A 25828-nucleotide genomic window follows, 5' to 3' on the forward strand; every position below is an offset into this window, starting at 1 on the left:
CAAAGATTGTTAGAATGGATTTAACCAAACAATACTACTTCCTGTTTCTTATACAGACACACATATTTTGAGTAAAGGGATGGAAAAGATATACCGTGCACAAATTAACCAAAAAAAGGAAAAGCTGGTACAAGTCAGATAAAGTCAACTTCCAGACAAGAAGCATTACTAGAGACAAAAAGAAAATTTTGTTAAGATGAAAGAGTCAAATCCACTGATACCACTTCTCAATTTGCATAATAGGCCCAATCTGTATAAAGTGACAGAACTAACAGGAAAAAGTTGGCAAATCTGCAATTATAGTGGGAAGTTTTATGCCCCTTTTGTCAGAAGAAGTGGACAAAAAAAATCGTTGTACTGAATATATGAATGACATGATTAACAAGTGTGACCTAATTGAGAAGTTGCTATCAACTGTACTCCACTACAGAAGACAGATGGGCTTAAAGTCTACAAGCAGGATTGACCCAGACAAACCCTGAGTTGGGTCATAAAGCAAGTCACACCGCATTCAAAGAAATGTTGCCTGACTATGGTAGAATTAAGCTATAAACCAATAACAAAAAGAAGAACTAGAATATCCCCCAATATTTGAAAATGATGTAAAAGAAAAAAATTCATTGCTATTAACTTGCACATAGGTCACAGTGACAACTCGATTTGTTCATTCAACAAACATTCCTTAAGATCCTGGTAAATGGGAGGCTTCCTGACAGCAAAGCAATGTTTTCTTTCTGTGGTGCACTGACATGGCACTGATGGTGTCGCTACATTGCTGTTTGCCCACAGGAAGTCAGTGAATGGTCATGGCTTGAACCACTTGAGCCTGGATGGCCTGACTTTGAATTCAGGAAGGTCTTTTGTTCTTCTATACTGCTTCTTTCTATATCCTCATTTTACAGAAATTTAAGACAGAAAGTCCATGACTTGCCAAACGTCACAAAGAATGACAGTGCTAGAACCAGTATGAAGCTAACATAATAGAGTGTCTCCTAAATGCAGGCACTGTGTATCAATCATGACTTTTTATTTTCGGTATTTCTGCTCTTTTGACATCTGGGATGTTGCTGTCCCTGGAGAGAGGCTACCTTTCCCCGGGCTAATAATTCTTAGAGATGATAAAAGATTCACCTACTTTTCATATGCAAGCCAACCAATACAGAGCCAGACCCTCCCAACCACCTCCTTTATCAAGATCTCACACTCTGGGCCAGTTCCCTCTGCCCTCATGACAGCAGGGCCAGGTACCAGACTATTAGAGTCAGCCTCTGTGCCCCAGGGTGAGCTGGAATTATGCAACCAACCAATCCAAAACTACTTAGCCTTCTTACTCCGCTTCTCCTATTCCCTCCTGTGAAGGTGACAATAAAGGCTCCGCCCCCGGCTTCCCATGCCCCCTCAGCCCCTGACCAACTCTGGTGTTTCCCCGTATGGCTCTGCATGGCATACAATGCCTCATTTCTAGGGATCTGGGGGCTTAAACTTCTTTGTTCATGACAGTCATTTCCACGTCTACATTTTACCGCACCTGCTCCAAACAAAATCCAGGTACATTTTAAAACACATCATTCTCAACATTCTATCGCGGTAATTCACTTAATGAGGTAAACACATTATCCTCGGGAGGAAAATGAGGCACAGAGCAGTTTGACAAGTTGACTGAGGTTGCACCAGTGTTGAGCAGCAACCCAGGATCTGCTCGAGGGCAGCAGGCTGACCTGGGCTGTGTCCTTCCCGCTATGCTCTATGGCCCATAGCTGCTTATCTCAGTCTAGTGCTTGCCTACCACCCCCAAGCTCTCCTCACACGAGGGCTACAAAGGCCTCCAGTCATCTGTTCATCTCAGAAATGGAAAAAATACGTGGTGCTGCAATTTTTTAAAAGAAATCTTTACCTCTGGGTTTGCATATCTATAAACCGCTCCACTGGTCTTAGATTCTCCAATCTGTGAGACTGGCCAGAGTTCAACTCCTAAATCTGTTCTAGAAAAATGCTCCTGGATTTTTTGCTTCTTTTGTGGGCCCTTCTCCTACTCTCTGCTCTGGGGGATTGCAAAATATTAGACCCAGATGCTACTCTCTTTTAAAAATAGCTTTTCTGGGCTTTTTTCCCCCTTATTGCAAAAGTGGTAAAAATCTGGAGAAAGCATACAAATAAAATAAAACAATTTGCAGTACCACCATTGGGGGTATATTACCAACATTGTGTGGTGTATATTCCTTCCAGCCTTTTTTTCTGTACATACACATTTCCTTTTAAAAGCTGAAATCATTTTCTACATAGTTTTGCAAACTTTCTCACACTTAATAGTACTTTGCAAACATTACGCCTCATTGAGTATTATTATAGTAAAAGATTTTTATCTTACAGTATTCAATCCTATAGATACACTGTAAGATTGAATAATCTTATCACTAAATTTTTTACTGTTACAAACATTGTTGAATTGAATATCCTTGTAACTGAAACTTTCCAGTCTTGGGATAAATTCCTAAAAGTAAAATTGGTGGGTCAAAGGGCTGGTAAAAAATCAACACTCTTGCAGACCTGTATTAACTGCCCTCCAGAAAGACTGTCAGTTTACACATCAGCCACTATATGTCTGTTTCCCCACAACCTCAAAAATTCTGGTTATGACCACGTTTTCCAACCTTTCTCCATCTGGTAAGCAAAAAAGTGTAGCATTTTGTTTTAACTAGCACTTCTGCTATAGTGAGGTTAACCTTTTCTCCCCCACTTGTATTTCTTTTTTGGGGGATGCGGAGTTATCTCTTTATTTTACTTTTTTATCACTTTTTCTAGTGAATGTTCCTCTTTCCCTTACTGCTTTCTAAGATGCATTTTTCTCATTGGCAGCCATCCACCCCCCAGGAAGGAAAACCGCCGGTAGAAGCCCACGTCCAAAGCGGAGCTTGGGTGCACGGAGAGCAAACGCCCGGCGTCTCCCGTCCTCGCCGCCAGCCGCCCTGTTCCCGCCTCTGCCTCCGCCGTCAGACCAGAGGCCCTGCCCGGAGCTGGGACTCAGCCCCGCCGCAGCGGGTAGGGCGGGCGGCGCGCCGGGAATCCATCCAGGGTGGCGCCTGGTTACGGCGACCGCCCGCGCCTGGGCCGCTGCGCCGCGACGACCGAGCACCCCCGGGGGCTGAGCGGAGCAGAGGCGGCCGGAAGGTTACGGGGCAGCCTCACGGCCGGGGACGCGCGCTGCGAGCGGGCGCCGGAGCCCCGCGCGAGCCGCGCCCCGCGAACTCACGCGAGATCTTTCCGGCCAACCAGGGGCCCCGGCCCGGACGCCCTCGGGGTGATGCGGAGGCCGCGCCGCCTGCGGGGGACTGGACGCGCGAGCCCGCGGGGTTCCGGGTGGTCAGGCACCCGGGCGGGGAGCGGGCCCTGACTCGGCGGCTTCGGCCTCCCGGCCCCGCGGCAGCCGCGCTGGCCCCGCGCCCCGGCTGGCTGCCCGCCGCTGACACCGCGAGCCGGGCTGGGCCGCGCTCCTTGGGGACGAACGTCCCCCCTCTGCTCACATTTCTCACGTGCAGCGGCTGCTGTTTGATGAACCGGGACTCGCCCGAGCCGCCAGGCCCAGTGCCTGGCTCGTAGCGAGCGCTTATTAACATTGGGTTGGACAGGGCAGGATAGTTCAGGGTAGACCCCAACTAATTCCTGGGCGAAGGAGACCCTGCAAACCGCAGGCCCTGCTGATGGGGGACAACAGTCACAGTTTTATTTCTGAACAGCAGAGACCTCACAAAGGCGCTGGCAAAAAGCACCAGGCAGCCCGCTGGGGCTCTATCCTAGAAAAATCATTTCCCCTTAAGATTTTTTTCTCTGTAAAATGGACTCGTGGATTCCGACCTATGATCAACGTATTCAGCTAATGTAAACAATGGCAAAGCATCCTCATTTTTCCCTGAGAGGTGGGAGCCCCACCGTGGCCCAGGCCTGTCTCCCCAATCACAGCCTTACCATATAAGGCAATTACTGGGATCTGCCTTAATTGCAGTTTAGCTGTGAATCTCCACTTGTGAGAATTCAGAGAAGGGGTGGTAGGCTGTAGCCAAGCTTCAAACAAGAACAACTCCCTCTGCCTTTTGCCATTACTATATAGTGTTGTTTTACACACATGTTCCTTCCAGAAAGGAACATGAGAGCAGGTGAGAAATGTTGTTTTTCATTGAACAACTGCAGGGTTTTTCACGAATTTGGTAGCCTCTACAATGAAAGCGCCCTGTCTGCATTGATCCTTCCAGGGAATGTGATAAGTAAGGACTGGATGCAGAAAACCATGTCTTCCTTTTCTGCATGAACAGAGGGACAGTCTATATGACTTCCTAGTTGTATGACTCATTTCCTTTCAGTTCATAGTCTTTACAGATGTGCTGTGTAAATGAAAAGTAATACTGTTACACTTACTGAGTATTTAACTGAGCTATTATATAACCATATGGAGCTAGGTGCTCTGGGAGAGACTGACATGGGAGGCCCTCACATTGTGGGAGTGGGCCTATCTCCCCATCTAGAATGTAAATTCGGCCCTTACTCATCTCCATTGTCTCCTGCATTAGTCCTATCTCCCTGGAATGGGAGTATTACAAGAAGAGAATATGCTCAAGCATTAAATCAGTGGGTCCAGACTACGGGAGTATTAAGAGTTATGGGCATGTCTGTTTGAGTGAGAGCGAAATCAGAGAAGGTTACAGCCACGAAGACCACACAGAGCCTTTTGAAAGGAGGAGGGCCATGCCCAGGGTCACCTAGTTAAGGGAGAAGGACAGAGAACACAATTTCTATCTCTGGTTCCCAATCTGAGACTCCTCCCTGCTAAGAACAAAGGTCAGTAGAAGCTATGGGAGGAGGATGGCCTTGAGTGGGCTAAGAAAGTGGCTTGGGACAAGAAAAGGCGGAGAAGTTTGGACTAAAGCAATGGATGTGATTAAAGCAGTAGATGTGGAAATAAGCAACTAATGCAGGGACAGGAAGGAGGTGTTTGAAGCACAGTATTTGAAAGGTGCCAGGAAAGAAAGATGGATGGGAAGAACTTCAGAGTAGGAGGGGAATTCAGAGTCAGCAAGTCCATCTCATTTCACTTTACAGATAAAAGAGATGTAGACTAAGAGTTTAATGGATTGGCCCATGGTCAGTGCAAAGTATTTGGCAGAGCCTAGTCTTGACCATGGTATCCTGGCTTCCTATTCTATCCCTTATATTAGGTTGCCTCCGCCTGACCCTGTCTGTCCTCATTTTGTCTCTTGGCCAGGCACTAAGTTCCTGGCTGAAGTCAGCTTGCAGAGGATGTGGAAGCATTGTGCTGGGCACTAAGAGGCAGCCAGGGACCAGGACAAGAGCTCAGGCTCTCAGTCTCTTACATTGTCTTAATGAATCCCTGCCACTCCCGGCCTCTAGTTCCTCATCTGTCATGAGGACGGTGGGCTAGGACAGGGCAGGAAGCAGATATCCACTTGCATGTCAAATTCAACCAGTTCCTGGTGGCTACTGAGGGTGCTGAGTGGCATCAGGACTCAAGAGGCCCAGAGAGTTCTGGCACGGATTGGTGATGAGTGCCATGGGACTGGGCATTTGCCCTCTTAGGCACTGGATGAATGATCTTAAGAACTTTTCTGGTTCCAAGATTTTACAACTCCACTGAAGTCCTGAACGTCCTCGGTGAGAATACCTGTGTCCCCCTGCCTTTCTGGTCTGCCTTTCTAAGGGCTAATTCCTCCCTCTCTGAACCCCAGTCCTGAGTCGGCCACTACATCTCGGAAATGCTTCCTCCTGGACCTCTCATGACTACCAGCCAATGCTTGGCTGCAGAGCACATTCCAAACACATGCTTTGTGACCCCATACAGGTGTGTGTTCTCTGCTCCAGGCCTGCTCCATCCATACTGGCTGATCTGATATGATGGTCATCTGATACCTTATGTGCCTCTCCATGGTGGTTCTAAAACAAGCTCTATTCTTTGACCATAGGTCAAAGGGCTATTAACGTGAAGCTTATGAATGGGGCCTTTGGCTTCCTCATCTTGCATTGAGTGGGTCCTCTTGCCTACAGGCTCCCTGGTTCCCTGGAGAGGCCATGTTTGGCATCCTGGAATCAAAACACAAGGGTCTGAATCCTGCCTTCGCCATAGCCCAGCTCTCTTGGTTTGGGACCAATTTACTTTTACAGTCTGGATTTCCTCTTCTGATGATGGCGATAACCTTCCTTACAGGTGTGTATGTGTGTGTGATGATTAAATGAGATAACCTGAAATCCTAGCACACAGCATAGACTCAGTCACATTTTTCTTCTTTCCTCCTGCCAACTCACGCCCCCTGACTGTGGGCTCTGTTTCGTACTCAGTAGGTATTCAGTAAACATTTATTGAGTGAATAAAGATAAATTCCTATTCAAATCTTCACACCCTATTAAAACTGCCTTTTTCTTCTATAGGAAAAGTGAGTTGGTAAATTCATTCCTTATACATTTATTGTATTAAGGAATTTAACACATTAATGAATAAATTATCTACTTTCCTAAGGATAGTGCACTTTTACATCTTAGCAAGGAACTCCAAGTTATGAATTCTGACAATTGAATTTTGCATATTGTGCCATGTTGGCGGTAAGGGCAATAGGGTTGTATGTGAGTAGGTGGACCTCCCCAGGTCCACAGGTGCCTGTTTACCTCTGAGATCCACTCTGTGTGGTAAAGGTGGCAGGCAGATGTTGGAGTAATTTATGAGGAATGAAGATCCTCTGGCTCCTAAAATCTCACTCCAGAATGCTTGTGTCTAGAAGGGTCATGAGCTGTGAGGCTGGCCCTGGGAGAGGCAAGGTGAGGCCTGCTCCCAGCCCATCCCAGCTGATTTCCTAGGAATGGCCAACTCGCTGCACACACCTGTTTGCCCTCAAAGAAACAGCCCCTAGGAATATTACTCAGTCATAAGAAGAAAACAAATCCTACCATTTGCAACAACATGGAAGGAGCTAGAGGCTATTATGCCCAGTGAAATAAGCCAGGCGGGAGAAAGATTAAGTTCTAAATGATTTCCCTCATTTGTGGAGTATAGCAATGAAGCAAAACTGAAGGAACAAAACAGCAGCAGACTCACAGAGTCTAAGAAGGGACTAGCAGTTACCAAAGAGGAGAGGTGGGGAGGTGGGGGAGAAGGGGATTGAAGAGCATTATGATTGGCACACATGGTGTGTGTGGGGTCACAGAGAAGAAGAGTAGTGACTCTGTGGCATCTGACTACGCTGATGGACAGTGACTGCAATAGGGTGTGGGGGGGACTTGATAATATGGGTGGCTGTAATAACCACAATATTTTTCATGTGAAGCCCTTACAAGAGTATATATCAATGATACCTTAAAAAAAAAAAGAAAGAAAGAAACGGCCCCTAGCCTCTACTGGACACTGACGCCTGGAGGGCACCTCAAGGCCTGAGGCAGTGAGCTGGTCTCACTCAGAGCAGAGAGCGGGGTGCCTGCAAACGTGTCTGCAGGGACCACAGGAAACGTGATGCCCCAAGACCCGGCCACTTCTGCCTTCTCCGCTTACTTCCCAAAACGCCTGCAACTGTACTCAGGGAGCTACAGAGGGCTGGGCATCGTCTGCTGCTCTGAGTGTGCCAGGCAGCATTCATGCCAGCATCAGGAAGGCAGAAGGCAGGCCTTGGGGCAGCTCAGGAGTCTCCTCCCTCAGCATAACAGGACCCTAGAAGGTGCTCAGAGGCCAATGTGCTTTACCTTTGGGGGCTAGGAATTTTATCTGGCAAGGACTGTGGTGAGCAATTGCTCAGCAGCACACCCCCAGCGGCCCCCGGTGGATGTAGACTTTCTTATTTTCTGCCTATTCTGTGTATTCATTCACCCCCCCCCCCACCCCTTGTACCAAAAAGATGACCTCTTCTTTTATACTGCAACCTGGACACCACGTGGGCTGGAGCTGAGGATGGGATTCTGTTAAAGACAAAGTTGGATTTAAAAAAACAAACCCTATATTGATTGATTGCTCATTCTGTATCAATTACCATGTGAAAAGTGATTTACAGATATGAACTCATTTAATCCTCTATCTAGACTAGTCTACCTACTTCCCAACAGAAACCTAATGTAAGTCACATATGTAATTTAAACATTTCTGGAAGCCACCTTAAAAAAGTAAAATGAAAGAGGTGAAACTAAAGTTAATGATACATTTTAGTTAACCCAGCATATCCCAAATATTCTCACTGTAATATGCAGTCAGTATAAACATGACTGATGAGATACTTTGCATTCTTTTCTTGTACTAAGTCTTTGAAATCTGGCATGTACTTTATACTCAAAGAGCATCTCAATTCAGACCAGCACATTTCAAGTGCTCAGTGGGCCATGTGGTGGTGGCTGCCCAGTGCCAAGCAACGCTCTCAGAAAAGTGCTATCAGCATCCCTATTTCCCCAAGGAAGACATGAGGGGCAGAAAGACTTTGTGATTTTCCTACAGTCACACAGCTAAAAAGTGATCAAGGTGGGATTTGTACCACAGCTGGTACCTTTATTCCCTAATCATTCTTGTCCCTGTTGCTGAGACAAGCACATTCCAGTGTACCTGGCATTGCCCATGGATCAGTTTGCTTGAGAAGGCTGCTTTGGGTTAAAGGATTTGAGCTTGCTAGGTAATGTACCATGATCCAAAGGTTTAAAACCAAAAGTAAAGAAAGGCTTGAATTTTAATTTGAATAAAACAAAACAAAAGGAAGAAAATCAAACAGAAGTGTGCTGCATCGCCTACCTCTTGTGGCACCTAATCATAAACAGATACGGTAAATTCTCTCTCTTCCCTTCTGGACATTCGGTGACATTTGGATGGATGGAAGACATACTTCTCTTCTTCACACCTGCTTTATCAGTTCTTGGTCACAGGTTTTTATTTCACTAAAGACATCCAAAAACCTGGTGGAGACATCTGTCCGATACCACAGTTGGAGTTTTTAGACAACAGATCTATTCACAGCATTCACCTTTGAGGACCTCCATTGTCATGGACAGCCCAAGAGGGGTCTGCGCCAGTGAGGGTACATGAGCACTCATCAAGGAAATTCCAGGATATACTGCCAGACAAGCCCATCGGGGCTGCAGGACATTTCTGCAGCTCATTCACACATACACCAAGCTCAGGTTTCCCCGCCCCTCTCCGGGCACGCAGAGAAAGAAAAGAAAGGCCTGCTTTGGAGTTAACCTCACCCGAGGAAGTCTAGGAACTGTTGCAGCAGATGGTCTTAATTATTCAGACAGTTCAGCTCCGAAGTGGGTCGTCCTCAGGGTCAAGGCAAGATACCCAAGGACTGCAGTGTTTGATGAACTCTAGTAAGAGCCAGTGCATGCCAGAAGAAAGTTGGCTGTGCCTGCGGCTTATTTGAAAGTAGTACATTTTCTCTCTCAATATTTTCTTACTGGGCTCTTGGCTAAATGGTTGATGACATTTTTACATTCAATTCGGTCCAGTCCATTTATGGATACATCATTCACACAGCTGATTCTAGTACAAGCTTTGTTGACAAGAAGTACCGTGCCCCCAGAAGTCTGGGAGAGACAGGGAGAGAATCCCTTCACAATACTGGGATTCCAGGTCCCTGGAATATCTGACAAACATAAGCCAGAATTGGCTCAACTTCCCCAAGGGCTGTGAGCGCCCCTTGCCTGCAGGGACCCACACAGCCTGCACATTCTTCTCCAAGCAGGTTGGGCTGGACATGCTGCCACCTCTCTATAGGCAGTCAAAATTATTCACTATCTGCACGTAATGCATTTAGTGCATTTGGCAAAAAGCATGGCTGTCCCACAAGCTAATCCTCTTAACTGTGTCCCCTTCCCCTCCCCCAACATAGCTCTCTGGGGCACAGGGCCCTCCTAAAGTAGGCCCCACTCTGCCCAGCTTTGCAGTGACTGGTTCTGCCACTGGGGAGGCCCCTGGTAAGTAGGGAAATGATTCATTCCTCCCAGCACTTGCTCCACATCTTGGGCTCTGTAGGTCCCAGAATGGGCCTGCCTGCCCCAGTGGGAAGTGTCCCATAAGCAACCGTGCCACCCCAGCCAGAAGCAGCGGCCCAAGGTGCAAACAGCACATGCTTAGTGTCCTTGAAACTGGGTAGTGGGGAGCTCAGGCAAATTCTTTCTCCCAGACAGAATGCTTTGTGCCATCCCTGCCTGATGTCAGCATGCAGATCTGGGGTCGGGGTGGGGTGGGGGCCACCCCCTCCATCAGACCCTCCCCTCCAGGGACTCCTGCTCTACCAGGAGTGATGAATGGTCCTCATTCATGGCTCAGAAGGCACTGAGGAGAGGCCCCCCCACTGTGGTCCAGGTGCTGCTCCTGCCCCACATGAAACACATTCCCTTGTAGAGGAAGGCTGTCTTGGGTGAAGGGGTGTGCTCAGGGAATGAGGGAAGCGGGTGGGGGATGAGGGGCCCTTCTGAACCACCTCAGACAAGAATGTGGACTTGGACACCAGGCTTGGCCAGAGCTGGTCCATTTGGCCCCTGGCTAAAATTCCAGGGGAGTCCTGTCTATTTCTGTCTAGTTCAGTCCTATTTCCTTCCACAGTGCTGAACTGTTCAGAACACAGTGAAATGGTAAGAAGGTAGGCATGTGGAAGCTGCATTTTTTCAGCCTCCAGAAAGAGGCCTTTGTCAGGAATAATTCGTTGTGAATGACTGGGGTTCCCCACAGTCCATCTCTGGCTCTGCACCAGGCTGTTTCTAGGGGATGCTGAAAGTACAACTTCAGACACTTTAAAATGTGCTTACTGGAGACTCTCAGACTGAATCAGAAAGTGAAGGCCAAATATTGAGTGTCCATAAGAGACACATCTTATCTGTACAGCATAGCCCACAAAGGGGCAGGGAAAACCCAACTGGTTCTGCTGCCGGAAGGCCATCCCGTTGCAGCGGCAGAGGACATGGCGTGACTACATGCCAATTAACACTAATTAAGAGAATATGGTGGTTCAGATTCAAATGTGCCTTCTGCTGATAGAGAGGGGTCTTAGGGTCTTAGGGTTACATAAGAAGTATCAAAGAATAGACTCATAAATAGGATGGACTGGTGGGTGCCATTGGGGGCATGGGTGAAATAGTGAAGGGGGAGTAATTAGTGAGAATGCTTCATGTCTTGGTTGGGGCGATGGTTACACAAGTGGATATGCATGTCAGAGTTCATCAAGCTGTACACTAAGATTTGTGCATTTTATTGCATGTACCTCAATATAAAATAAAAATAAATTTTAAAAAATAGCACTGATGGTCAAAAAATTAAAAAAAAAAAAAAAAAGGATGGCCCAAGTTACTGGTGGGAGAAAAAGAAAAGTATCAAGGGCTCAGAACAGTGTCCAGCTCACAGCAGTGATCCGTACTCAATGAATGGTGATTATTATGATTATAAAATCAGCAACAACCCAGAAAAATTCCAGGAGGGTTGTCCCATCACCTACGGGCCACACCACTTGGGTAGCAGGTTTTACCCATCCTCCCACCTCTGGCCGCACACACTCCAGATACAGTTTCCCAGAGATGACAATCAGTAGCTAAAATGGTTTGGACTTCTGTTTGTCACTTTAAAGGAGATATTAGAAGTCCGTAGAAAACAGACAGGGGAGAACAGAAGCCAGGGCCAGAACAGAGTGCCAACTTGGTAAGCCATCCGATCATTGCAAACAAGTCATGTTCACAGGGGAGGAAATGTAGTTAAGGATGGAGCCCACGGTGTGCAAATTCCTAGGGGTGGTGGTGCTGAGGTTTGGTCCTGGGCACAGATACTAGGTAGGGAGGGGCTCAGACAGGTAGCAAAGAGCAGCGTGCTTGGGTAGGCAGTGGAGGGGGCCTTGGGCTGGAGGGGTTGTACATACTAGTTTTTCTAAGAGATGGCCCCTTAGAAGTGGCCACGAAGGCACCTCCTGAGCTCAGTCCTAAGTGACGCTTCCCAACCCCTCTCCCATCAGACTCCCCTCATGCCTCAGGTAGGGCTCTTCAAGGCAGGACTCACTCTTGGCTTTGCACACCTGTGTCTCCAGAAGCTTCCAGGCCAAGCTCTCATCCAAGTGATGCAACCTGGGTCACCTGTCAAATCTTCAGGCCTGAGCCCCTCAGATGAGAACTAAACCCCACAGGGTCCAGCAAAGGAAGGAGCAGCTGGTTCAGAGACCACAGCCATACCTCAGGCTTGTTGGAAATGTCTGCTGCCCAGCGAGGGAAGCAGGAGAGCTGTTCTCAAGTTTGTTAAGAGCCTGTGATCTGGATTCTGCTGTCCACAGAAGCACTGGCTCCCTTCCAGAAACCCAGTGAGTAATAACAGCAGGCACCAACCGCCACATCACCAAAGCTGGCCAGGCTCGGCTGCACAGTGCCAGCTGGTTCTGTGTCACTGGTCATCCCTGGAGGTAATGACATCCACAGAGTAGCCACATATACACTGAGACCTTCAAGGTCTTGCTCTTACTGAGAAGGGCAGATTTTCTTAGCTACCAATGTCATTGGTGCTGATCACAAGTCTTCGAAAACATTTAAATATTCTTACTGCATCTCCAAGCATGGCATGGCTCCCACTGGCAGCTGTGGGATGCCTCCACTGTCTTTAGCATGACACATGCTGGTTTCAACCCACAATCCTGAGCTCTAGCCACACTGACCTGAGCATATGTGGTTCCCAGAAGACACCTGCTTCCATGCTTCTCTGCCTTTGAATTTGCTGTTCCCTGTTCTAGGATGCCGCCTGTCCCTCCCGAACACCTACTACTCTTCAAGAATCCACTCAATGTGTATATTAAAAATTCTGAAGGAATTTACTTAAAGACCATTAGAACTAATAAAAGAGCTGAGCAAGGTTACAGGATACAAATTCAATATACAAAAATTATCTGTTTCTATATGCTTTTGAAGAACTATCCAGAAATGAAAATAAGAAAATAATTTCACTTACAATAGCATTGAAATGAATAAATAACCAAGAATAAATTTAACAAGGGGATGTAAAATTTATATTCAGAAAACTACAAAACATTGTTGAAGTGAATAAAGAAGATCTAAATAAACAGAAAAACAATCCTATGTTCATAGATTGAGAGACAATATGTTAAGATGAGAATACAAATTGATCTACAGATTCATCACAGTCCCTATTGGAATCCCAGCTGACTTCTTCATGGAAATTGACAAACTGATTCTAAAATACAGATGGAATTGTGAGGGACCCAGAGTAGCCATGCCAATTCTGAGAAAGGAGAACAAAGCAAAAGGACCCATACTTCACGATTTTAAAACATACTACAAAGCAACAGGTACCAAAACAGTGTGGTATTAGCACAGAGCCAGATGTTAGATCAGTGGAATAGAACTGAGAGTCTGGTAATAAGCTTTTATGATCAATTGATTTGGACAAGGATACCAAGGCCATTCAATGGGGAAAGAATAGTCTTTGCAAAAAATGGCATTGAAATAACAAGACAGCCACATATAAAAGAAACAGTCTGGACCCTTACCTCACACTATTTACAAAAATTAATTCAAAATGGATCAATGAGCTAAATAAAATGAACAGAGGTTCACTCAACTTTAAATTTTAGTGTTTTCCTCTTAATTATTAAAATGGTCCCAATGCATCATGTTTAGCAGAGTGCTCTAGACAGAGTACTTGAATTCAAGGCAGCTTAAATGTGTTTTTAAAACTCATTCTTATAATTGGTTATGGGCATGCTAGAGAGATTCCAGATAACCTAGTGGGTCGTCTTCCTCTGCGTTACAAGCCCAGCTGCACATTCTTTGGCTATGCGCTAAGGCTGCTGTTGTCACAGGGGGGCACCACAGCATTGTCAGAATAGTATTCTTGCCTAATGATTTGTTTTTAAAAACATATATCAAATAACATATCTTTTTTGTTTTTGTGTCTCCTACAGTGACTGGCAGAGTGTCTGGTACACAGAAAGTCAATAATGAATCATTTCAGTTTAGAAGAGATAAAGGGCCTGGTGGGAGGGGAAGGAGAAAGAGAAGGAAGGTGGGAAGGCAGGATATGGTCACGGAATTTTCCACTCAGGACTCAAAATTCATTCTCCAGCAGAAGCTGGCAAAAGAGAATGGAGTTCTTCAGGTGGCAGTAAATGCCCTTGGTCCAGGGACAGCCTGGAAGAATGTGCCTTAGTGGTGATGTCCTAATAGAGCTGTAACTACAAATCCTAAATATGCTGTACCATCTTCCCTGGATGTTTTAAGAAAGAGGTTGCTTAAATATCACAACTAATCTTACGGCCTTCCAGACTACAAATTGTGTTTTTCAAACATCTCTTCTAAACTGCCTCATGGTAAGGAACGCAAACATCCAGTCCCAAGACCTTCAGGTGTAGTGGAAGCAGCTGTATGCAGGCAGGAAGTATATTTGAAATTTCCTTTTTTTCTTTAAGTCCATGCACTCTGGATACATTCTATTCTAAATCTAGGTGGTAGTTCAAGGGCATATTCGTTTTGTAAAAGTTCATCAAGAGCAGGTATTTGTACACGCACGTCCATGGCAGCATCATTCTCAATAGCTAAAAGGTGGAAGCAGCCCAAGTGTCCATCAGCGAATAAATGGATAAATAAAATGTGGTGTAGCAATACACTGGAATATTATTCAGCCTTAAAAAGGAAGGAAATGCTGACACCTGCTACAGTGTGGATGAACCTGGAGACTAATTTGTTCGGTGAACTAAGCATGTCAAAAAATGATAAATACTGTATAATTCCACTTATTTGAGGTCCCCAGATTCACAGAGACAAAAAGTAGAATGGGGGTTGCCAGGGGCTGGGTGATGGGAGAGTGGGGGAGTTAGTGCTTAATGAGGATAGAGTTTCAGTTCTGGAAGATGAAAAACTTCAGAGATGGATGGTGGTGATGGCTGCACAACAATGTGAATGCACTTCATGCCACTTGACCTGTGCACTGCAAACATTTAAGTTGGTGTTATGTTTATGTATATTTTACTACAATAAACAAAACCAAAGTTCTTTCAGGTAGTGCTTAGGATTGGTGCCATTTTACCTCGGTACTCTGTTTTTGGGGTGGGGGTGGGGGATGCAATTACTTTAAAAATGTACTTGGCTCAATTTTATACTTGTATTTGTTTTAGAAATATTTAGAAAAAGGCCAATCTTACTAGATCTTTGAGTCATGCAGGCACTCTGGGAAGTGGTGCTGTGTTTATTCCAGTATATCAGTGGTGCCCCAGGACACGGCTGGGGGCAGAAGTTCACGGATCCACGCTCAAGAAGGACAGTATAAAGAACCTGAGCAAATCAAGCTGTTCACAAGTCACCTATTTGTTATCTTCTTATAGGGCATAGGCCTTACAGGCAAGCAGCATTATTTTCTCAGAAGATATTCTTAGCATTATGCTGCTGACACACCAAGGAGGGTGTATGGAGCTGCTGCCCCAGGACATGCACAGGGCCAGCTCTGCCTGCTGGTCTGCCAGAGATTCTGACAATGAAAAAACGAAAGGAAACTGTATCTCCCTGCACATATGACATTATAATATAATACTAAAGTTATTCCAAGTGAAGGGATCGAAGAGCCTTAGGCAAGCAGAACTTACGAGCTGAGAACCGAATCACATCCTCATTACCTGCTCAGTTTCGGGTGCACACAACTTGCCTGGGCTTACTGTTTTTGCCAAGGGAAGTGCAGAAATTTTAAAAACTCTGGGCAGAAATCTTATCTAACCCATCACCATCATGCATTATCACCTTCCAACAAGTGGCTAGTCCAAACAGGTGGTGCCCACAGACCTCTCAGACATGGGCTGGGGGAGGAGACTGGCCAGCACACCTGGTCAGGTTGTGTTCCCTGCAGAGCCCGTGCCAGGCAGGACAGCAGGAGGGCAGCTGAAAGTACTAGGATGAGAAGGTCTGCAGGCTCGCTTCCACCTAGACGTGGCCAGAGACCGAGGATAAGCAGGGCAGTGCTGGGGATGAGCCTCTGCAGACATCTGCTTGGCTCTCCCTTTCCTGGCCACAACTGCTAGTCCTGCTGGTTCAGTGGGCCCTGAGCAGGGCAGGCTGCGGCCACTTCATCCGAGGCCTCCTCCTGGCCCACCTAGGGTCTGGAGTGCAGGGGGCCCTGGTGACACTGCCAAACAGACTGACCATCCAGGCCTTTCTCCAGAGAGAATGGATGACTGTAATTTGGAGCTGTTCTTCTGAACCCAGGCAGCCCCTGGACCGAGGAACTGTATCTTCTAATGTCCCAAAACTGTTGAAGGAAGGAAGGAAGGAAGCAACTGCAGCCGCTGCCATGGAATCATCTAGAAGTTCTACCCCATAGAGACAGCCTGTCAGCCAGCAGGGAGAGATTTCATGGCTGCTGGAAGATGGTGTGCAAAGTAAATGCTTTGACCCTTTTGAGTTCCTACAGTTGGATAATGGGGTTGGAGCAACCAGTTTCTCTTTCCCTAAGAGGCTGTTTTATGGAAAGTCTGTTCATTCAATGTCTACTTCAGGGCAATGAATGTAAGAGCAGAAAAGTAGGAGTCTAGAAATAAGAGATTCCATTTTCCCACGCTGCCAGCCAAGGAAGAATTCCAATTCATGAGTCTCATTAATAAGATGTAAACAGTAATGTCTTTACACCCATTTCAAAGGGAACACAAGTAGCAAAAATGCTAAAAGTACAAAGTTCTGGTGTTCTGTATCCTCACCAAAGGCAGAATAAATGAAGTTGTCCATAAATGAGAGACTTCAGAGCAAAGCGTCTTCTCTGTCATAGAATTTAGGAGACTCTGACTGAAGATGCCAGCTGCCAACATACTTGGGTGACAATCAAGGAGACGTAATTGTTCTCAGTAATATTTCTTTCTGGGGCCTTTGTCTCTTCCCAGAATTCCAGCTATGATCATACCACCCATCCTACTTTCAGACCCAGGAGCCAGGTGGATGGCGTGTCCTTATTCAGAGAGGGCCACCCGAACCCTCCACAGGTGACAGTAAGTTGGGAAAGAAACCCAGGTCTCTTGACTTCGCAGCTGATTTCTTAAGTGCCAAATGGCTATGTAGTAAACATTTACATGGCAATTTCTGATAGCAGGTGTGTGGGCAGTGATAAGCCCAGGAGGAAGCCATGGCCAAAATGAATGAGTCAGAGAACAGCTGGTGTTCTGTGAGTGGCACTGAGCAGCTGAAGCACCACGGCCCAGGCGTGAGGAAGCCAGGTCAGGTCAGGACTCCAGCCAGCCAAAAAGCGCCAGCTGTGCTGTCTGGACAGCTTATCTGTTTGCCAGCTTCCTCAGCTGGGAAGTGAATTCAGTGTCTACCTCACTCTTTAGAGGGACATTGAAAGAATCAAATGACACAATGCATGGAAAGGGGGCTTCAGAGGAACGACATACAAAAGGAACATAAATTACAACAGTCAACAGAACAGGTGAACTTTCCAAAGACATATTGGAGAAAACTGGGAAAATTTTAAATATAGGTTGGGGATTACATGATAAAGAACTATCTTTTGTTCATTTTCTTAGGTATAATAATGGAATAATGGCTATTTAGTATCTTTAGAGATCACAATAAAATACGTAGGGATGAGATGATTTGATGTCTGGGATTTGCTTTAAAATATTTCATAGAAAACAAGAGCGAAGTGGAACAGATAAAGCAAATGTGGCAAAATGTCAGTAACTGTTGAAGCTGGGTGAGAAGTATAAGGGGCTTTCCCCCTACTTTTGTTTAGATTTGAAGTTTTTCAGAATAAAAAATAAATTTTAAATAAGCAATACAGAATTTTCTGGGGCAACGGAAAGCTTCTCCGAAGGTCATCTGCAGGGCTCAGAAAATGTTTCCTTCCCAAGGCCCTTCCACACTGGTCATCCGGAGGTCAGAGACAAGGGCTTGGGAAGAGGCCAGGCAAGGAGCCCAGATGGAAGGGAAGACAGCTGGATGCAACCTCCCAGAACCTCCTGTCAGCCATGCATCAAAATGTCAGCCATCCTGTAACGTCAAGGGAGTGCTCTGTCTTCAGACCTAGGTTTCTTAACCAGCTTTGCCACTTCACGGCTATATGACCTTGGACCAAGTCAGTTTTTAACACAAAGTCACAGGGAGACAAACAGATGTGCGTGAGTGCGCGCGCGCACACACACACACACTGCTCAGTCCCCTGGAGCCCTAAGAGCCACTAGGGGCCCATGGGATGCATGCACTTTGCTTGATGCTCATTCCAAGGACAGGAACCAGAGACCAGAAAGGGGAACAGGACAAAGGGAGATGAGTAATTTAGGTAGGACAGGGTCCAGTGAGCTAATCCTTCATCTGGGAACCGCCAGGGAAATGAACGCCTTGGCCTTAGTCTTAAGCCCTATCGCTGACGTTTAAGTACACAGTACACCATAAATAAATAAATAATTCCACCAAGGGTGCAAATGGTATTTTGGGGCTCCAGGGCAGACCGGCTGGCGGTGGTACAGGGACCTGGAGTAATGCAAATGGAGTCGAATCCCCATTCCAGGTAACCCAGGAGCCTCGAGTTGCAGCACTTTCTGCTCTGCAAAAAGAAATGATCGGACTGATTTTAAGATTCCCGTAGTTCAAAGATTTTAGGAGACGAAGTTAATTTGGGGAAAGTTTCTGACTTTCATGCATCTCTCTCCTCTCATCAGGACTTGGTGAGCGGCGCAGTCCCCTCACTCCACCCACGCTGGTTTTTGGTGGTCTCCCCGGGCAGGGTGGGGGGTGATGGAGGGGAAGGAATCTGCTTGTTTCCTCCAAATCGTTTCTGTTCGCTCCAGTGCTGATTTACAGCCACACCTTGGGCAAGCAGCTACACCAGAAGGTTCCCAGATTTGGGGGGCGGAGGGCCCGGGCTGGGGGAGTGTACTGGCCAAAGCGTCTGCGTAAAAGTTGCACTGGACCAGCATGAGCGCCACTGCGGGGCACGACCCGTGGACTCGCCTGCGCTGCTTCTTTCCTACTCCAGGGCCTCTCTGTAATCCCAGCGGGAGAGGCTTCCCGGTCCCTGGACGAGCCGGGGCGCTTGAAGTGAATATCTGGCGTGTGGACCGCGCCTCTCCTCCCACAAGCCTCACAGAGCTCTGGCGCTCAGGCCCGGCCTGTACCGCAAGCTGGGGAGAGAACCCTGTTCTGTCGCTGAGTGGGGGCCAGGGCTCCCGGGCATAGCCCGGTGGCCCCCACCCCCACCCCATTCCAGCGCCGTGCGCGCCATAGCCCCAAAGCCACCGCTCCGGGGACACCCCGTGCGCCCTGCGTTTCCCCCGCGCTCCACAGCCTCCGAAGCCAGGATTGCGGGCACGCGCACAGCCCCCGGGGTCCCTGGTCCCCCGCTGCTACAATCACCTAAATAACCGAGCGCGCACCCAGCCTCTCCTGGCTCGGTCGGGCCCTCTGCAGGCCCCCGGCAAGTGCGGGACCCAGCGTCCTGCGTCCCGGGGCGCGCCGGCTGCGTCGCCTTCCCCGGCTCAGGCGAGGTGGGACTGGGTGGGTTCGCGCGAGTCGGGAGGGGAACCGTTAGCTTGCATGTCGTCGAGCTTTCGGAGCAAGAAGCCCTCGAGCTCTGCGCCCCACCCACCCCCACGCCCTCCGCGGAGAGGCGGCCCCGCGGCGAGCAGAGCCCGGAGAGCCCGCGCGGAGCCCCCGCTTTCCCACGCACGGCTGCGCGAGGCGGAGGCGCAGGCAGCGCACTTACCCTGCCGCAGGCGTCCGCCCTGGCTCGGCTGGGCCGGACTTTCCACAGCGGCCCCTCTCCGCGCGCGTCGCCGCTGAGCCCCTTTCCCGAGCAGAGGGGCGAGCCGGGTGGACGGGGCGAGCGCCGCGTACCGGGAGCGTCGGAGTCCCTCCTTTGCGCTTCTCCCGGTACTTTTAACGGGAGTCGGATGGCAAACCCCTCCCCGGACCCACCCCTTTCCCTGAAGGACGCCCCCGTCGCAGGCCGGCCGCCAGCCCCTTTTGTTGTAACCCGAGAGCGGCCACTCCCGAGCCAGAGGGGGCTGTGCCGGGGCGGCGGCGCGCCCGAGGGGCGGCCCTCCTCGGCTCCTCGCGCCCGGTTTCCGAGCCTGGGAAGCCAGGGAGGGGGCTCTTCCTCGGGTACTTCCCCTCCTCTCCCCCCGCAAACCCCCGCCTAACTCCCGGAATTTAACCCCTGGGTGTCCTAGCCACCAGCACGGGGGGGGGGCCGTGCCTCACCCATCTCCGCACTCAGAGAGCCCAGCACCGCCTGGCACCTAGTAGACGCTCAGTAAAAACTGATGATGGAAAGACTTCAGACACTTTCCAATACCCCGCCTGTGTTTCTCCTCCATGCTGACAGCAGATTCTGAACGTGGAACCAACAGCCCCCTTTCTTACAGCAGATCACGTCTATGGCCTTCACCAGGCCTTCCTCTCCTCTGCGAATCAGTTTTCTCCTTTGCAATGAAAGGCTTTGGATTCAGTGATCTCGGAGGCCCTGCCCTGCATGGCAGGCCGGGGATTAACAAGCCCTGCCCTTGGGGGACTGAGCGGGACGCGGACACAGGGAACATACTGTGCAGGTGGACATTCCATGCCCTGCTCTGAGGCCCATACTGAGCAAAGCAAGGTAGTCATATGTTGGGGGACCCCTCTGTGCGGATTCCCAGGGATCCCGAAGTAAGAGCAAGGCTTGGCGGGGCAAGAAGTAGCCCGCTGCACAACCGGGCACTGGTCTGGGGGCCTCTGAGCAGGCACAACCCTGAGGGCACTGTCTGCAGTTGCAGAGGTAGCATTACTGTGGCGTCCCCCTCTGGCATCCTTCCTCAGGGCTCCCCTCCCACACCACTTCCTCCCTAGAAAACCCAGGAAATCACCTCTGGCTCAGACTTCTGTCCTCACTGCTGGGTGTGTAAATCCACTGGTCTCCAGGACATTTCCCTTGGCCCTCTGGACCTTCCCAGAGCCACAGCTAACCTTGCAAGCCCCACATGCACAGCCCACCCCAACTCCTGTAAGCTCTGCCAGGAGAAATGGGGTCTTCTTGGGCCCTCTTCCCTAGCCTGCATGCTGAATCAGGCCCATGGTCCTGGGGGCAGTGGAGGGGGTGGCAGGAGGGAGGTGGGTGTGCTCCCAGAGGGGCAGCAGGAGTCCCTGTGGTGCGGGAACTTTTCAGAATCTTGATGGTCGGGGGGTGGATGCCAGAACCTATGTGGGACGTAAAATTGTATAGAACGTAACACAAACATACACAAGTACAAGTAAAACGGGAAATCTGAATAAGATCAGTGGATTGTATCAATGCCACTATCCTGATTGTGATTGAGTCCTTTAATTTTGCACAATGTCAACCAAAGTGGGCAAAGTGTACACAGGACATCTCTATTATTTCTTACAAGTGCATATTAAACTACAACTATCAATAAAAATTCCTAGTTCCAGGGCCCTCAGGATGCGGCTGACAGAACATTTCCAGCCGACTACCTCCAGCCCCCCGCTCTCCTGTCCCCCATAGGCCCTGCCTGCTGTTCTCCATGCCTGCTGTTTCACAGCGTTGCACATACCACTGCCTGGCTTTGTCTTCCCAGCAGTGCCTAGCTCTTTGACAGCCCACTCAGCTGCCACAGTGGACACCCTGCACGGTGCCTGAAGACAGCAGTTCAGCCGAGCTCTCTCCCCTCCTCTTACCCTTTTCTCTGAGACCTCCACTTTCAGTCCTGCCCTACCTGCTAAAGCATTAACCAAAAAGGTATAAACTGAAAGGAAGCTAATTCTGTAAACATTGTTTTGCCTGATGGTGAAAAAAAACCAAGCAAACACCTTGTGGAATATTCAGAAAATATGATAAAGTACAATGAAGAAACTTATCACCCTGGTGTCCTATCTCCCAGAGATAAGCATCTAACTTTTCGGAGTATTTCCTTCAGGATAGCTTTAAAACCAAGTTGTAGATACAGTTTCTTTACCTAGGTTTTTTAAAACTATATTATTTTTGTGTGTGCGTTTTTCAATGTACCTTTTAATGGTTTTAAACTATTGCAGTGTCTAAAACTACCATGTTCTATGGTGTCATTTCTCTACTGTTAAGAGTTTAAGTTACCAATTTTTGCTAGTGTAAATTATACCATGACAATTATCACTGGGAAAGTATTTAAAGAACATCCCTGCCATGCGATATTGAACCATGAAGTGCTGTCTGGTATCTGCTCCGGCACTGCTGCCGGGCTGCGGGGAGGAGGGCACAGCGCCACTGCAGACTCCCTGTGTGAGCGGAGCTGGGAGCCCACACAGCAGCACAGACAACGCTCTCCTGCCCCCCTGAGGGGCAGGGGCCGCGGCAATTACTTTCTTAGGATACGTTCCCAGGATGGGATGACTTGAGTTCTCTTTTTTTTGGCTCTTGAGCTCTGTTGCCGAAACCCCTTCCTGACAGCCTGGGCATACCACAGGGAGCACAGCCTGGGGCAGCAGAGGCCAGGGGAATGTTCTCTGCAGTCTGTGCTCTCCTGCGGTGTACTGGGCAATGTGGAGATGACAAGACAGACTGACAGAAAGAACAACGAAATAAGGGAGCAGGTGGGGCAGGTGCCGTGGAGGAAACTGAGCTGAGCGAGGGGGTAGACGGTGAGGGAAGCCTGGTGTTTCATCCAGGGGAGCCCATCTGACGGGGTGGCATAGACAGAGGCTCAAGAGGAGTGACCGGCTGTGTGGACGTTTGGGGTGGAAGACCCCAGTGTCCTCCCGGCTCCACAGCACTTCACTTATATGCTTCGTGAGCTCTGTATGGCTTTCTGCTTGTGTTAGAGCTGTTCATGTATTGTTTCTCTCTCCTGGAAGGCTGTGGTAAGCCCAGAAACCGCGAGTCCACCTTGCATTGGCCTCTGCAGCCACCTTGTGAGCCAGCAGTGTGCTTGCACACATCATGGGCCATCAGTTGAACCAAAGACACTAGAAAACCTATAACTCATGATTAAAATCAAAGTAATTGTAGTCAGTACTATTAATGATTACCCATACTAATAAGAATGGAAGGACTAGCAGTTTACATCAGTGGAACTGAAGAAAAGGTTCCAATATGCTGCTTGTTAAATTGAAAGGGGAACCGATCAACCACCAAGTACTGGTTCAGCCATCCAGCAGAGTGACTTGGAAATGTCTGTCAAGGGGCGGGGTGCTGGTCTGGCTTGGCCCTGGGCGTGGGGGTGGGGAGTTGTGGTTAAAGGGGTCAGGTTGGTCAAATATGTCACATATGCCAGTGCGTTGTCTACGTATCTTGCAAGCCCTACAAGCTGGCTTTCTCAGAGTCGGAAACGTGTAGTGTATCACACCCCTTTTAATGGGTGTGGACACCATAGGAAAGACTGTTTGGGCGAACTCCAGCTTCCTCTAGGTGACAGCGCCCCCTAGTGGTTAACGTCTCGCACAGCGTTGGCCCTCCCACTTCAGGGTCGTCATTAAAACCGTCGAGTTTTACAGAACATTTGGTTGGACCATCTCCTTTATAGATGTGGAACTAGAGACCCAGAGAGCTGTGTCAGATCATGTTCCCCCCACGAAGGTGAGCAGCAGCACCGAAACCAAATCCAGATGGAGGTTTTCTAGCCCCTAGGAGAATAACCATGCTGCTGAGAGCACGTTTGTGTACATCAGGAGGGGTTAGGATTCCCCATCTTTTCTCCAGGAAACATCAGGTTTCATATTTTAAAAGTATCATCGCCTTCACATAACCTATTTCCTAGGATGTATAATCACTCTTTGTCACACACAACGGGCAAAGCTTCACCCATCCCTTTCTTTTGCCTTTTCTCACTTTATATTAATCATCGTAACAGCATGTTTGCGCAAGGTGGACTCTCAGTTTCTGTGCCCAAGGGGCTATCCTGGTTAGGCTGCAAAACAGGAGCGGTCCTGGGCAATGTCAGGTTAACCTGGGCCCCAAATGGGCTGCAAGCACAGAAAGTTATCCCAGTGGCTGCCAGTCAGAGCTCCGGAGAGAAATGTCAGGCTAGTCATAGAAAATGGACTTCTCCTTTTCTAGACTTAGTTTTCTTCTTTGCAGAATGTAAAGGATTGCCGTGCCCTGCTTTCTTCAGGATAGGGTACAGTTTGAGGGGCCTTTCTAACAATCTCCTCAGGGGTGCTGTGCCTGAAATCCTGCATTAGAAATTCTCCTATGAGAAAAGGCCCCCTATGATAAACTCCTGATACATGCAGCAGTATGGATGAATCTCAAAAACACTGTGCTGAGTCAGAACAAAAAACAAAAATATCCAGCCACAAAAGAGTAACATGTGTACGATTCCACTTATATATGAAACTCTAGAAAAGTCAAAACTAAACTGCAGTGACAAAGCAGATGAGTGGTGGCTTAAGGTAAGCATGGGGTTTGCCTGATAAGGGCATGAGGGGACCTTCTGGAGTGATGGAAATGACTGAGGTCTTGATTGTGTTGGTGTTTACTTTGGTATATGCATTTTTCCAAGATCCATGAAACTGAACACTTAAAATGGATGAATCTTATTTTATGAAAGTTATTCCAGAATAAATGTTATTTAAGATGTAGTCCTTTGTCCCCTTGCCCCATTTCTTTTAAAATGAAAGCAGTTTGAGGAGGGGCAACTTAGGGGAGGTGTAGTTAAGAGAACAGTAGCTGGAGCAGTACTGCCTGGATTGGAAGCCTGACTCCAACTCTTACCACACATGAAATGAGCAGCTCGTTTAGATTCTCTGGGCCTCAGTTTCCTCACCTGTAAAGTGCTGAGATACCCACGGAATTCTTGTAAAGCTGACATGAGTTCACACATGAGCACAGTATCTGGCACACAGCCAGGGCCAGCTAGTTTTAAAACAATTCACATGAAGGTGTAAATGTCAGTTTAAGTTGACCAAATTTTTTCTAGTTACTATTTTTTTTTTTAGAGCAGTGTTTGGTTTATGGGAAAATTGAGCTGAAAATACAGAGAGCTTCCATATGTCCCACTTCACACAGTACAGTGAGTTTCCCTATTATTAACACTTGGTCAAAGTGGTACATTTGTTACAATTGGGAAACAATATTGATACATTTTTATTAACTAAAGTCCATAGTTTACATTAGGGTTCACTTTGTATTGTACATTCTATAGATTTTGACAAATGGATAATGACATGTATCTACCATTACAGTATTGTACAGAATAGTTACACTACCCAAAAAATCCTCTGTGATCCATCTATTCATCCTTCCATCTCCACATCCCTTAGCAATCACTGATCCTTTTTCTGTCTCTATAGTTTTGCCTTCTTCAGAATGTTATTATAGTATGTAACTTTTTCAGAGTAGCTTCTTTCACTTAATAATATGTGGTTAAGTTTCTTCTATATATTTTTATGGGTTGGTAGTTCACTTTTTATTGCTCAGTAATATTCCATTGTATGGATGTACCATAGTTTATTTACCCACTCACCTACTAAAGGACATCTTGATTGTTTCCAAGTTTGGCAATTATGAATGGAGCTGCTATAAACATGTGTATGCAGGTTTTTGTGTGAACATGAGTTTTCAACTCTTTGGTGTAAATACCAAGGAGCATAACTGCTGGATCAAATGGTAAGAGTATGTTTAGTTTAAGTGGTATATACATACAATGGAATATCATGCAGCCCTAAAAAGAAAATAAATTCTGGCATAGGCTACAACATGCATAAACCTTGAGGACATTATGCTAACTGAAATAAGCCAGTCATGAAAGGACAAACACTGTGTGATTGCATTTATATGAGGTACTTCGAGTTGCAAAGTCATAGAAACAAAAAGTGGAATGGTGGTTTCCAGGGGCTAGCAGGAGGGGGACTCGGGAGCTATTATTTAATGGGGACAGAATTTCAATTTTACATGAAGGAG

The 25828-nt window shown here is 47.7% G+C and overlaps 1 protein-coding gene across 2 annotated transcripts in view; it reads right to left on the reverse strand.

The window, feature by feature from the left end:
• The window catches only part of LOXL2 (lysyl oxidase like 2), an 84570-nt gene extending 64717 nt beyond the window's left edge, over positions 1 to 19853 (reverse strand). The window contains exon 1 of one of the 2 annotated variants that reach the window (XM_073232686.1): positions 19685 to 19853. The gene's annotated coding sequence lies outside the window, so the exon portion shown is untranslated. The remainder of the gene's footprint in view (positions 1 to 19684) is intronic. The other variant, XM_073232685.1, reaches the window with a different exon arrangement.
• Between the last annotated feature and the right edge of the window lie 5975 nt (positions 19854 to 25828).

Source organism: Manis javanica, chromosome 3 (assembly GCF_040802235.1).
Source record: "Manis javanica isolate MJ-LG chromosome 3, MJ_LKY, whole genome shotgun sequence".
NCBI classification, from domain to species: domain Eukaryota; kingdom Metazoa; phylum Chordata; class Mammalia; order Pholidota; family Manidae; genus Manis; species Manis javanica.